Consider the following 15567-nt stretch of genomic DNA (forward strand, 5'->3'; position numbering starts at 1 on the left):
GTTCCACCATCACTAATGATGGCTTTAGGAATGCCAAACCGACAGAAAATGTATTCTTTAATAAAAAATACAACGGTCTTATGGTCATTGCTACGGCAAGCTAGGGCCTCTATCCATTTAGACACATAGTCCACGGCAACTAGAATATAAATATAACCGTGGGAAACAGGGGGAAAGGGCCCATGAAATCAATACCCCAAACATCAAAAATTTCTACTATTAAGATTGGATTTAATGGCATCATATTACGCTTCGTGATTCGCCCAAGTTGTTGGCAACGAATACACGTCTTGCAATGCACTTGGGCATCCTTAAAAAGGGTAGGCCAATAAAATCCACATTGAAGAACCTTAGCGGCTGTTTTCATTCCACTAAAGTGGCCACCACACTCTTTGTCATGGCAGAACGATAGAACTTCATTATATTCCCACTGGGGAATGCAACGACGAATAATCTGATCCGCACAATACTTAAAAAGGTAGGGCTCATCCCAATAGTATAACTTGACTCTGGCCAAAAACTTCTTACGTTCATTTCTTGACCAATTATAAGGCATAACATCCGCCGCTAAATAATTTACGATGTCCGCATACCATGGTGATGAAAAATAGCATACGATGCTCATCGGGGAAAAGAGTCGTATGGACTCGAGAATCACTACTATCGTCATTTGTAAGTCTAGATAAGTGGTCGGCAACTACGTTTTCGACCCTCTTTTTGTCCTTTTTATTTCTAATGTGAACTCTTGCGGGAGAAGAATCCATCGGATTAATCTGCTTAGCATCCTTCTTTGCAAGAAGGTACCTATGGCTGCATGGTCCGTGTAAACTAAAGTTTTAGAACCAACCAAATAAGGACGAAACTTATCTAAAGCATAAATGATGACTAAGAATTCTTTTCAGTAGTTGTGTAATTCCGTTGGCGTCGTTTAATGTTTTACTAGCATAATAAATAACAAGTGGACTTATTATCTATTTTTACGTCCCAAGACGGCACCAACCGCATAGTCACTAGCATCACACATGAGTTCGAAAGGTTTTGACCAATCAGAGGTCAGTATAATAGGTGCGTGGTGGTTTAGGGCTTTTAAGGTGTCAAAAGCCTGTTTTACTGATTAAAATTAAAATCAAAGATTGCATCCTTCAAAAGCAGGTTAGTTAAAGGCCTAGCTATTTTGAAAAATCTTTAATGAACGCCTATAAAACCCCTCGCATGGCCTAGAAAGGCTCTAATCTCACCGACAGGTCCGTGGTTTAGGTAGGGTCGCTATCTTATCTAGTTTGGCTTTATCTACTTCGATGCCATCACTAGATACAATATGACCTAGTACTATGCCCTTTTTGACCATGAAATGACACTTTTCCCAATTTAAAACGAGGCTCTTTTCTTCACACCGTGTCAAGACCTTAGATAGGTTAGACAAACATTCTGTAAAGGAGTCTCCATAGATAGAAAAATCATCCATGAACACTTCCATAAAGCGTTCTACCATGTCACTAAATATATGAAGCATACATCGCTGGAAGGTACCAGGAGCATTACAAAGGCCAAAAGGCATTCGTTTATAGGCATATGTTCCGAAGGGACATGTGAATGTTGTCTTTTCTTGGTCATCAATATCAATAATAATCTGAAAATAGCCAGAGTAGCCATCCAGGAAACAATAAAAGGCATGACCAGCTAGACGTTCTAGCATCTGATCTATAAATGGTAAGGGAAAGTGATCCTTTTCGTGTCATAGCATTTAAACGCGTCAGAATCAATCTGATTCTCCATTTCATAGGACCTCGAGTGACAACATAGTCACCCTTCCCGTTACGTACCATGGTAATTCCCAATTTCTTAGGAACTACATGAATGGGACTTACCCATTCGCTATCGGAGATTGGGTATATAATACCCGCATCCAGTAATCGCAAAACTTCTTCCCTAACCACCTCTTTCATGGCAGGGTTCAAGCGACGCTGAGGTTCGCGAGAAGTCTTCGCGTTATCCTCCAAATGTATACGATGAGTGCAGACATTAGGGTCAATGCCCTTAATGTCGGCTAAGGACCAACCAATCGCCAGACCGATGTTCCCTAATCACCCTTATTAACGATGTCTCTTCATCTTTAGTTAACAGAGAAGATATAATTATCGGGTGACTACCATCCGGATCAAGTTGAATATATTTTAACTCGGGGAAGAGGTTTAAACCGTGTGGGATGATTTGTCGTTGATGTTTCATAAGTGTCCTTATCTTGCGTAATGAATACTTGCTTAGGTAGCAAGTCTTCATACTCGATATATGGAGCAACCGACGGTCTACAATTGGTGTGGATTCGGGATGGTGTTGACCTCCTCTAAGTAGGAGTCATTCACAAAATCAGAAGTTCAAAAGAAAGGAATTTGTACATATTGTTTTCAGGAAACGTGTTGTTAAAATAATCTTGAGCTAAACTCGATCATGCTAACCTCCCCATCTATATAGGCGAATCGGTAACTGTTTCATCATTTTAAAACATTTACCCGACAGTAAAGATGGCCAAAAGATAAGGACATCTTTCCATCGCGACAATTTATAAAGCGCGCATTGGCAGTTGCCAAGAAGGGCGCCCTAAGATGATCGGTGATGAGTCATTAGCGACTTCTCGTATCGAGGATAACAAAATCAGCGGGGATAGTAGAAATCACGAACCTTAACAAGCACGTTTTCCACTACACCTTTAGGATACTTAATTGACTGTCCGCTAATTGCAATGTTATTTTTGTAGGTTGCATTTCTGTAGACCTATTTGTTTATACAAATAATACGGGGAGTAAGTTAACACTCGCCCCCGTGTCTAATAAAGCGGTCGTCGTGTGGGAATCTCCTAAGGTGCATTTTACTGATGGGGACGACCGGGGTCCCTTGTACTTAACAATTCCATTATTTTCGGATAAAGTTGGGAACCGCTTCAGGTTTAAAAGGCGTCTTTGGGTATGTTCGTCTTACGCCTAGTAGTGCACAACTCTTTAAGAAACTTAGCATGGTTAGGAAGCTTTTTAATAGCCGAGAAAAGGGAGGTTTATCGTTAGATTCTTGAAAACGTTCCTAATTTCCTCAAAGTTTGTATCCCTAGTTAGCATGGCTAATTTTTTGAGGAACGGTGGTTTCGCTCTATTTTCGCGATATGGCTCTCTACTTTGCTGTGTAACCTTGGCTTTCTGTTTCTTTGGTTGTGATTTAACTGGTACCTCTACCGTGGTAGGCTCCTCAGTTTCTATTGCGGTATCTAGTTCGATATCTGGTGTAGGGAGTACTGATGGGGTAACTATAGGCGTAGTTACTTTGTTATCAACCACTCTTCCAGAACGGAGAGTGGTGATGGCATTTAGGTCACCTACGATTGTAGTTTCCGTACTAGAATTACCGTTTACCTCAAAGGCTGTGTTTGCTGTTTTAGGGTTTGGTATCGCTTGACTTGGAAACACGCCTTTTGGTTGGGCTTTCTCTTGGGCTAACTGTTGTATGCCCTGATTTATGGATTGTAAAATCTGTTGGTTTGATTGAGTCATTGTCTGGAAAAGTTGTTGGGTAACTTGTATAAAGCGTCGATCTGATCCGGTTGTGTAGGTGTAGTAGTCGCGGGTGGTGCGATTTGGAACTATCTCGTTGATTATTTATGGGTGGGTTGTGATAGTTAGTATTATTAACCGGAACGATACCTCTATTGGTATTATAATTATTATAATTATTCTGACCTTGTGCTGAACTTGCTTAGGTTGCGCCTTGGTTGTTATAATTATTATAATTCCCTTGACTTTGTCCTTGTCCTTGCCTAAGTGGAGCTTGGTTATAATTGTTTGCTTGCCTAACGTTTTGATTATTGTACCCTGGAGGTGTTACTTGTTGATTATTTCTCCAACTGAAGTTGGGATGTTGTCTCAAGGGCGTTAGGAATAGGATAGTTATTAATAGAGTAAACATTATCTTGCTCTGGTGGTTGTTGTTCATAAGCTAGAGGACAATAATTGTCAGGGTGCTCTGGGCTCAAACAGAAATTACATGGGTTGGAGTTTACATTCATGACGGGGATAGGCTTTTGTTGAACAGAAATAGCCTCTACTTTTTTTGTTAGGGATTCGAGTAAATTTTTAAGTTCTGGATCGGTTTTATTCTCAAACATACCGGCGGCCTTTAATGTTGAAGAAGAACTAGCTGAGCGGGGGATATCATCACTACCCCCCCAATTATTATTCCGTTTAGTTTGGTCTTCTAAAAATTTGTAAGCCTCCGAGGCTCCTTTACTTAGGAAACTACCCCCATTCATTATGTCAAGGACTTCTTTATGGTGATGTTGAAGTCCTTTGAAAAAGGCACGAACTAACGTGTCTTTTGCTAGGTTATGGTGTGGACACTCTATAAGGAGATCGGTGAAACGATTCCATGCCTCAGAAAATGATTCATGAGGGTTCTGTCGGAAAAAATGAATCTTGGAAAGCATTTCATCCGTCTTTAGGGGTGGGTAAAAATGTTCCATAAATAGCTGAACAAGTTTAGCCCACGAGTCCACAGAATTAGGCGCTTGGGCAGTTAACCAAGACGCCGCCTTATCGGCTAATGTGAAAGGGAATACCCTTAATTTAATGTTGCATTACCAACCGTAGGATGGTGGAATGTTGTAAGGACTTGTTCAATCCTACGCGATGCCGATAAGGTTTTTCATGGTCTAACCCATGAAAAGCGGGTACAAATTAAATATGTTTGGGGGATTGAAAATCCCCTTTCGGTCTGCTAGAACGATGCAAGATTTAGGGCTATCGCTCAAGGCTTTGTAAAAGTCGGAGAGAGGAGTCTCTCTTCTTCACCATTACGTCGGTATGGTGTGTGTGATAGTAGCTAGAGGTGTCGTGGGTGGTGTACTAGATAGACTTGTTTGTTGCGGTGTAATTACGTTTGTTGTTTTGTTCGACCAGACCTTAATCTCATGCAAGACTAAGTTGAGCTTAACTAAACATGCAACACTCCAAACAATTCTGATATACTAGTAGAAAACCTCTAACTAGAAATGCGAGGTATGGAAGAAAGGAATACCTGATAGCGTCCTTGCTTCGTTTATGAATAGCGTCTTGTGTGCGGCGTGTTAGGTGTATATAAGAGATTAGAACACTGAAAAACTTGACAACTCGAAGTTCGAATCAAACCGTGGAAATCCTGAAATTTCGCTAGCGCTGGCGCTTCTATCTTTTGGCGGCCTTCGGGTAAATGTCGAGATTCCAGTAACTTAGCTGGTCGCTCTCTTTGATGCTGGGCGCCTGTGGTAAACGAATTCCAAGAAGATAGGCTGGTCGCTCTCTCTTTGAAGCGTGGCTTGCTCGGTGAATTTTCTCATGAATTTTTCCAAAACTGAAGCGGCAACCACGGTATGAATCAAACAAGGGTGGGTGGGTTTAATGGGACTTAAAAATAACTACTTCTACAAAGAAAACGATGCTAAAGTGCAACTAAGATGGATGCGGCGCCATTTGATAGCTATAAAATGAATAGTTTACCTACGAAATGAACTATGAATTCAAAACGTAAGTAAACTAAAACTATTCTTTTATACTCAATTATCAAATCTTCTACTCTCAATGCGAATTGCACTAAATGGAGTATGAAGTTAGTTCCACTCCTAGTTCCCTAGCATGGATTGTTTTCTAAGTCTAACTAGTAAGCTCTTAAGTCAATGAGAGCTTTTCTGAAATATTATACTACGATACTTAATTAAGATGATTACTAGAAATTAACTACAAATGCTATGGAAATACTATTGTTTGACTCTAGAATAAAGGAATTAGGGAATTGAATCCACCTCGAATCCAACTTAATGACCTAGTACAGATTGTGGTATCTCGATTCTTACGTTTTCACGGCAAGAATTCCGAGTCTAATCCCTAGTGTTCATGGCATTTCTACCAAGTACTAACTAGCATGTGAGGTCGCCCACCCATTCTCATGGCGAAACACGACCTTCTAGAGTGGAATAGATGCTACAACGTTTCTATACTAAACAACTAAGTTTTCATCAAGGCTTCATCAACCCCTCTAATGGAGGTTTAGCCTTGAATCATCAATCTAACATTTCCCATTGAATCTAAACTAAACGTAATGTAAGAAATTTAGATTTACTTAATTTGAACAATAATGAATCTAATTTAATGGCTGGAATGAAACAAGAACAAGAATTGAAATTAGATCTAGAATGGAAATGACAAATTCGAACTTGATAAAAATACTACTTTATTTATCTAATCAATCAAGAACAATGATTCAGAGATTTAATCTAAAACAAGAATTTAAATGGAACTAAAACTTAATTTAATTAATAAAACTAGATCTATAATTCTATATCTTAATTTAGGTCTAACTAGCTACCATTAACAAAGAGCTAAGCTTTTGTTTTTATACATCCAGATCCAAAATTCGTGCATGGGCTTGGAGCCATGGTTTGGGGCGGAGAATCGGGCCCAAAACCCATTCTTTTCAAATTCAAAAGGCCTCTTCAGCTGCAGTTGGCTTCCACAGACTTTTCGTCCACTTCTGCTCCTCTGATTGGGTCAAGGCTTGGACCATTGGAAAGCTCTTTCCAAGCCGGTCGTTTTGAAATAAGGTAGGCCTCAATCCAATGTCTGAGTCCAAAGATATGGCATTCGGAAGTTCTGCTGACTGTTGCTCCTTTATCTCGCTAAAGTGGCACATTTCTGCACATAATGGACTTTGAAGCCTGAAATGCATAGAAACACGTAATCAGTATTAACTCTTACTTATTATTCACATAATTGGTCTAACAGTATGATTATTAAGGGGTTAAAACTACAGTTTTGGGCTCTTATCACTACTAGACAGTTTTTATCCGTCGGGTATTAGTTCTTTATTTTTAAAAAAAAAAATCTTATAATAATTGTTTCAGATATCCCAACATTACATTCTTGCAAATGCCCACTCAAATGCTACAAACGCCAATTAAGAAGTTCAGATTTTGATATAACATTTATGCTAACCACTATTCTGCAGGAAGTGCAGTTAAGAATTGGCCATAATATACATTCATCTCTGGCAACAAATAACACACCTCACCACCTTCTCTAGAGTTAGATTTTCCACATAGTCTATTCATTGCAATAGCAATTGCTTCATGAGTTTCTCTTGAAATTGCTCCAAGTGACATTCCACCAGTGCAGAAGAGTTGAACAATGGAAGCTGCAGATTCAACCTTCCCTACTGGAATTGAAGGCCGGTCACTTTTGAACTCAAGTAGGTCTCGAAGAACCTATATAGAAAATGGATAATATATATATCTATCAAGATTCCTTAATTAAGTTTAGGAGAATTTTAACAAGCTCAATACTATGATGTGCGGTCAAACAAGAAGCTTTGATAACTCACATTCACGGGTTGGTTAGCCAAGTCTTTGGCGATAAACTGTGAATGCACTTTCATTCTTTTTTAACCGCTTTATGGAGTAGTTTTGACATTTCGGGATTATTTCCATGGTATTCACCTATGGAAAATAAGAAGAATCATTAGTCACAGAGATACTCCACATAAAATGGATGTAATAAAGTTGGTAAAGTCGCCAAGAAATTTTAAATTGGGGAAAAATATGCATCATAAACTCTAGGGAATGTTGATTTAAGTGTGATGGCAATAGAAAATCCAAAGTCTAAACACGCTTAACAACTTGAAATGCTACCTCCAGGTCTGAATTGGATGAACCCTAAGTTTTCCAGTCTTTTTGCTGTGTCCTCTGAGAAAGCTTTCACCCAAAAAGACATGGTTTCCCTTAAAAAAGAGCAATCTTCATGAAACTTATATTGGATAGTAGAAGTTAATCTTGCAAGAATTTATGCTGAAAACCTCAAATGGATGTTCGAAGTAGAGTATCAATAATAACATATACATCTAATCTTACACGGCCAGCCATTCGACCTTAGAAAAAAGTTCCTTTGTGCTTGTTCAATTGTGACCGTAGGCATTTTTCCATTCGCATTAGATTCACAGTTTTGTTGCTTAATCGCCTTTGCCGACATGTTTCAAGTGCCAAGTGTGGACATACAAAGACTGAAAAAAATACCATAGAAATAAATTCATTAAATATTTTTAAGAATGATCATGAAGTTGATCTGGCCCGATTATAATGCTTTTTTTTTGCGATATGTGAGTGAAATGGAATTGAAAGATCTAGATAATAAAGTGGAATGGAGATATATTAGAAGAAACTAAAACTAGGTCATCTTTTAAAAGATTGAAGGAAAGACACGGCACCATATCCAATCGGGCAAGCAAACCGATGGAATCATTTAATCGAAAGCGAGAGTATTTGCTACAATGGAAGCGATATTCGCAAGCCGTTTCAATTAGATGTTGGTGAACAAAGACCGATAGCGAAGCAAGATATTGGGATAGCAGGTCGAGTTGGTTCTGAAACAAAACAAGGAGAATGTTAATGCTATATCACCAGCTCAATGAAATGCTCATGGAATTACTATATTAACCCCTTTCCGAATATCAAAAAATGTTGGCAATATTTGAGGATTCAAACGGGGGTCCTTCATCAAAGACTCGAGTTCCCTTTCATTTAACACATGACCAGACATGATTACCTAATTTAGTAAAATTCAGATATAAGTATATGGAGAATTCAGTTTGGTACAAAAAGGGAAGTAGATAAGATTTGCATAGAACATATGAAGCTATCTTTATCATTTACAAGTATTGCACAAACCTGAGCAACATTCTCAAGCACACCAACTGATCCAGTTCATCCACTTCCAATCGAATCTATAATTAGTGTTCAAGTATGCCTCAACTCTGTCTTCTTTAAGTCAGCTCGAGATTGGGCAGCCCGGGATGAGAGAATGATACCCACAATGAGGCCATAAAGAGCAAGAGCTCAAAAAAAAATGAGGATGAGAATCATTCCCACAAAGAGCTTTGGTTCTTCGCGTGCATTAGCCCCGCAAATAGGGATAACCCAACACAAGTTTCAACATGCAAACAATTGTAATTTCTCTTTCACACTGACCAATACATACAACACTCGAATTCAAAAAAAAACTTCGAATAATGCTTGACCTGAGTCATAGTAACATTCAAGGCTGACATACAAAAGAGTGTTGGTCAAGAGGAAATCCTTTAGAAATAATTACGAGACCAAGTAAGTTGTATTTGTTCATGAGGACATGTAAGATGTAACACTCACTTGACCATCTCTTTTGATTCTGACTTCACGGCAAGAAAAATAATAATCACAAATGTTTCGGTAATATCTTCTCGGTTGTATATATATAGTGAGTGTTCTCTTTAAAGTCGATTACTTTCAAGTAGCATTTTCCTAATTGCAATTATACTATGATAACTGGGTATTATACAGCAATATTCAATTTCCTTCGCAGGAATTTAATTACAAACATACGACTCACGAACTATAGAGCAACAATAGATAACCAGGCTAATGAAAAAAGTATGCACGGCGACTAACATTCGGCTGGATGCTCCATCAGAACTTTCTTTCACTTCGAAAGTTTGGATTCTATTTCTTCCAAGCTTAAGCCTTTCGTCTTTGGAACAACAAAAACTATGAACAAGAGAGATATTAACAATGCCAGCGAAAAGGAGGAAAAGGTTATCCGTCCCCAGTAGCTCCTACAGAAGCCAATGTCGATCACTTTAGTATCAGTTTTCTTTTTCTTTTGGTTCCCCGATGATGACCACTTAAATATCAGTTGAACAAGTGGAGACCATAACAACTACTAGGGAAAGACTACACTAAAATTATTACCTTCAATGGGGAGAAAGCAAAAGTTACAAGTGCATTTGAGCCAAAGTTAGTGAGAAGCGCAAGATCGATCCCACGACCTCTTGTGTGCGAATAGGGAAATATCTCTGACACCATTAACCAACTAAAATGACCAAAAGATATCTGAAGAAGCCATTAAAGAACAAAGTCCGGTCATCAAAATAACCTTCACATATTGCAGAGAATATAAAGAGCTCTGCAACAGTCTATAAATTCATTAGAGATCAAGATTACTTTGTTTCTCCTTGTGACTTCACCAAAAATGACGAGGTACAAACAATAGCTGTATTCTTATTCCTATTTATGTGTTTTTTTTCTTACTTTTTTTTTTGTGGCAAGCATTACCCGGAGGAAAGTTTCAGAGGACCTTAACAAAATTTTACCGGTAGCGACCAACATAAAGAAGCAGAGAAATTACTGCAATGATAGGAAAACCTTGAAGAAGTTTATAGTAAGCAGCGAGAAGCATCAAGGAAAGCGTCTGTGACATAGAAGGATATTAAAGTGAGCTTTCAAGATTTCTCAACTATCAGTATCCTGAAATGGCATAACACATTTCATGAAGAAAGATGACGAAGAGAGATGAGAAGCATACAATGCCACTGACACCTTCAATCAGTAAGGGTCGCCTTCCAAGCTCATCAACTTTTTAGGATGAGCTACTCTGTCATCATCGATAGCGCAGAAAAATCAATAACAAATCATCTTGAAGACCAAAAATATTTAGAGCTGCATTACTCAAATTTGAATCAACTTCAGCATTTTTTTCATTAAATCCACTTCAGCATTAATCAGGACTAACGAGTGTCCTTATTTGAACAAGATATTTGTAATGTCAGAGCTTTTAGATACTAGTTTGGTTTGGAAGCAGGTCCTTGAGCATACCTTAAACACTCCCATTACAACAAGCGAAAATCTGAAAGCAAACATATGATGCAACAGAAAATCCAATGATCGACATAAATATTAATGGAAAGCATCCGCATATAAGGTACTCAGAAAATTACAAATCTTTCCAATTTTAGCATCTCGTAAATGTTGATGTGAAGAGAAAGTACCTAAAGAATGGACCCTGCATAGTACAGAACACTTGGCTGCCCTGTTATCTACATTTGTTGGATGATAAGATTTAATTTGCAAGTTCCTGTGTGCTCCTGATTGACCCATTAGGTATGCAAAATAAGCATCAAATTTATTCTGGAGGAAAAAGGAAGTTCAACTACCTGCTGGAAGAGGACCAAACCCCCACCAATTATGAAAGCCTTCAAATTCGCCCCTTCAAACACCTCCCAGAAAATGTATGCACAAGACGGTTTTGTTAAAACATGGGACCATAAAAAGGATGGTTTGAGTTAAATGAGCTCACCCATTTCCCTTTAAACAAATCACACCCTTCACCACCATTTTCAAAAACCCCCATTTCTTAAATAACCAAACTTTTTTAGAAAATAATTATATTAACCCCAATTACTTACCTTGATGGCTTCAACCTGACGAAGAGTTATAAACCAACCTACAAAATCACCGAAACAAAAGAATAGTACATATGAAATTAAAACTTGATTTTAAAAAATAAGTGATTTTGTGTTTGGTTGAGTGAGATTTGAGAGTGAGTGTACCTTCTTGGAGTGGGAATGAGAGAGGGATGAAGCTGCTATGTATAGCAAGGCTGAGAGAGGGATAATAGTTTTTGGGTTATATTTTTTGACTATTTGTTTTTTATTTTTCCAAACAATTAAGTGAGGGAAGTGAAATTAGTTTGGGTAATGCCGTATTTGCCTATTTGGAAGAGATATGCCGACAGCCCAAACTGGTAGGAGCAAATCTGACGGTTCGAAAACATTGAAAAGTATTGAACCAACAGTCGAGAAATTACTCAGTTCGTCGGAAATTAACAACAATTAAAAACCGTCGAAATATCTGACGGTCAATAACTCTCCTACAACCGTCGGCCACATCTAAAACAAATAAAGTAACTAGGGAGCTTACTTGACAGATGGAAATATTTTATCCGACGGACAAAATTTGTCAGGCACTTCCGGTAGATGGAAACCGTCGGATATTCTTTATGGCGTCTGTCGGGTAAACCTATTTTTTTGGTAGTGCATACTCGAATCGGTATACTATCTTGTACATCAATTTACTTTTAATCTTTCGAGGTTTTTCCTGAATTCTCGAGTAAACACACATATATATATATATATTACTCAACCTAGAAAAAAGAAGTATTTAGCTTAGGTGAAACCTATGATAATCACATGGCATTAATATACTTATTTCAGTACTATTATAACGAACAATTAAAAACGTGGAAAATAAAACAATAAGTTAATAAAAATATGTACGAATATATTACAGCTTGTTACGGCTTGTGGCAGCCTGACAATGGCCTGCAGTGACCTAACATGGACAAATGGCCTAGTGATAGACTCCCCACGGTGGCGACAACGGCATATATATATATATATATATATATATATATATATATATATATATATATATATATATATATATATATACGGTTTGGCTATACTGCCACTCTTATCTCACACTTCTTCTCAGCCGTCCGATCCCACCTCAAGATCTGATGATCTAATTTACTGAAAAAATTTGATATTTCAAAATTTTGCGTTATTTCAAAATCCAAAAAACCAAAATTACCAAAAATTACCAAAAATTGGGACTCTCTCTCTCTCTCTCTCTCTCTCTCTCTCTCTCTCTCTCTATACGGTTTGGCTATACTGCCACTCAAAATTTGCCACTCTTATCTCACACTTCTTCTCAGCCGTCCGATCCCACCTCAAGATCTGATGATCTAATTTACTGAAAAAATTTGATATTTTAAAATTTCGCGTTATTTCAAAATCCAAAAAACCAAAATTACCAAAAATGCGAAATTGGGCTAACTCTCTCTCTCTCTCTCTCTCTCTCTCTCTCTCTCTCTCTCTCTCTCTCTCTCTCTCTCTTCTTCTCCAAACCGTACCAAGCTTCTGGATTAAGGTAGCAACCACTTTTAATTCGTTTGATTTTCGTTTAATTAGTTTGGTTTTTGTTTAATGTCGTATTCTTCAATAATATTTGATAAATCTTCATCAATTCGTTTGGGTTTAAAGACAAGATTGAAGTTTGAATGGTGTTTAATAATCATCGTATAAATCATGTTGTATACAAGTAGGCCATCATGTTGTATACATGTATTCTTGTCCATAACAACATATAACTACATAATATTATAACTAAAAGACTCCACATTGCTGCAGGTCCTTGAAATAGAGTCCCTATTTCTGAATCCTGATTTTAGCAGAAACGATCTTGCTTGCCACTTAAGATCTGTTCAAACACATGAGAAGCATATGTTATTTGATTAGAAAAAATTTGATTCTCTACACTCGCTACTTTCCTTAATCTGATACAATACAAGTTGCATATGTTATTTGATTCTCTACAATCACTTCCTCCTTCATCTGATAAACAGAAATTTGATTCATCTGTATCAACTTTCTTTCTTATCTGAGCATTTAAATGTATTTGATGAAGCTGATATTACTTTTGATCTGTGGAAACATGAGTAGAATTGAACATTTTTTGTAATATTCAGTTCTTAGGTTTGTTGAAGTTGCTTGTATTTACAAATAGTCATCTTATACTGCCTTAATAGTTTTTAGTAATCCCACTCTTCTGGATTTCAATTATTTGTGTGATGCTTATTGTTATCTCTGTTCATATGATTGATATCCTCGTTTAAAGACGGCAACAATCCAAGTTTTGAACTAGCATATTCGGTGAACTCTGTTAGAGTTTTGAACTCTGTCAGAGTTTGGTGCTAGCATATTCAGTGAACTCTGTCAGAGTTCGGTGAAGTAGCATATTCGGTGAACTCTGTCAGAGTTTTGAACTAGCATATTCGGTGAACTCTGTCAGAGTTCGGTGAACTAGCATATTCAGTGAACTCTGTCAGAGTTCGGTGAACTAGCATATTCGGTGAACTCTGTCAGAGTTTTGAACTAGCATATTTAGTGAACTCTATCAGAGTTTTAACTAGCATTTTCGGTGAACTCTGTCAGAGTTTTGGATTAACATATTCGGTGAACTCTGTCAGAGTTTTGAACTAGAATATTCGGTGAACTCTATCAGAGTTTTGAACTAGCATATTCGATGAACTTTGTCAGAGTTTTGAACTCTGTAAGAGTTTTGAACTAGAATATTCATTGTGGCTTGCATCCATTATTGTATTTAGTATATGTCCACATTGTGTGATTTGTGAATTATTGTATATGTCCACATTGTGTGGATCTGTGGAGGTAGCGGGAGAGTAGACTGCCGATACTGTCAAGGAAAAGGTCAGTTTTGTTTTTATTCCTGCACATTCACAAGGCCCGGCAGCTAGTTTCGCCAGATTCGACAACTTTGAAGATTTTAGTTTTGAAGATTGCAATTCGGCCAGATTGCAGCTTTGAAGATTGTAGTTTGAGACCCGAAGTTATTTGTTTTACGTGTTGATGTCACCTCGGTCTTTGCAAGAGCTTTTGTACACTAAAATAGATGGTATAATATCTGCTCTTCTCGAATGTTATAAAGGCTTTTCCTTTTTGCCTTTTTTTGTGACAATAATTATATAATGAAACTCAATGACATGTTTCTCCTGTAGACTTAAACAACAATGAGCTTGTAGTGTATGAGATTTTGATCAATTTTGTGGTTAGGATGTTGTTTTAAAGTTCTTTTTTTCAAGTTATTTCTTGGCGGGTTCATACTTTAAAATTTTGGTTCTGCTGTAGTTAGGTAAAATATGCTTTGGCGAGGTACCTGCAAAAAAAACAATGAAATCCCACCTTCTTGGGTCTTCATCAGTGCTTTTCTGGTGCTTCATTGACATTAAGCAGCAACATCCTTTTGTTTTTAGGCGATGTGGTGAAAAATAGTAGTTCTAACTCTCTACAGTTTCTAACTTCGGCGGGTAGCCAGCTCAAGACTTTGTGTAAACTTTGTTGAGTGCTGACTTGACTGTGTGACAATATGTCTCGTTGTCTCTGTAGTCAAGAGCATACATTTACCTTTTTAAATACACATTGCTGGAAGATTTTTAAATTTTGTCACCATTTTGTCATGTTGAACAAAGAACAATCAACACAATTCATTTAAAAGCAATTTGATACATCATACAGACATAGAGTTGTGATCCAATTGAAACTGAAAATCCCATTTTGCGTTACTGGTTTAACCATTTTCTTGGTTATACATATTTGTCTTCAACTTTTCATTATCTCCAAAAAAAAATTTATAACCTAGCTACGTGGAACAAAGAAATATATTTGTCAAAACTGCTGCAAGTTCAGCAATTTAGCTCCCTTAACTGCATCCAACTTCAGCAGTTTGAACAGCTGAATTACATAGACTATCCACACAAGAAACTAATGACGCTGATCCAGAGCTTTGAGGATTATAAAACTCGAGTTGGATCTGCAACACACAAAATACACTTTCCTTAATACCAATAACAATAACATAATAAAAATTGGAAAAAAAATGAGGTTAATGGAAAGAAAACTTAACACCAAGTCCACTGGATTTGGGGCAACCTTGACAACACTCTTCAGCAGACATCCTCTTCAGTCTAAGAAAGCTTCAATGCCAACACTCTGTAGCGAATGCCAACACTCTACAGCGAATGCCTCCAGCTTGAGCAATGTGATGGAAATGAGAGACATCATCAGGGCCCATTCCTTGAGGACAACTAACGTAGAAATATGGCTTGAACCCAT

General features: G+C 37.6%; 1 long non-coding RNA gene and 1 other non-coding gene across 2 annotated transcripts; one reads left to right on the forward strand and one right to left on the reverse strand.

The window, feature by feature from the left end:
- Window positions 1–4364: 4364 nt before the first annotated feature.
- LOC147525086 (small nucleolar RNA R71) lies at window positions 4365–4468 on the forward strand. The gene has a single exon (XR_015206137.1). It is a non-coding gene; the product is annotated as a small nucleolar RNA R71 (small nucleolar RNA).
- Window positions 4469–9335: 4867 nt separating this feature from the next.
- Window positions 9336–9872, reverse strand: LOC147525087 (uncharacterized). The gene is made up of 2 exons (XR_015197735.1): window positions 9788–9872; window positions 9336–9651 (listed from the first exon to the last, which is right to left on the reverse strand). It is a non-coding gene; the product is annotated as an uncharacterized LOC147525087 (long non-coding RNA).
- Window positions 9873–15567: the final 5695 nt, after the last annotated feature.

Source organism: Coptis chinensis, chromosome 1 (assembly GCF_015680905.1).
Source record: "Coptis chinensis isolate HL-2020 chromosome 1, ASM1568090v1, whole genome shotgun sequence".
Classification (NCBI taxonomy): Eukaryota; Viridiplantae; Streptophyta; class Magnoliopsida; order Ranunculales; family Ranunculaceae; genus Coptis; species Coptis chinensis.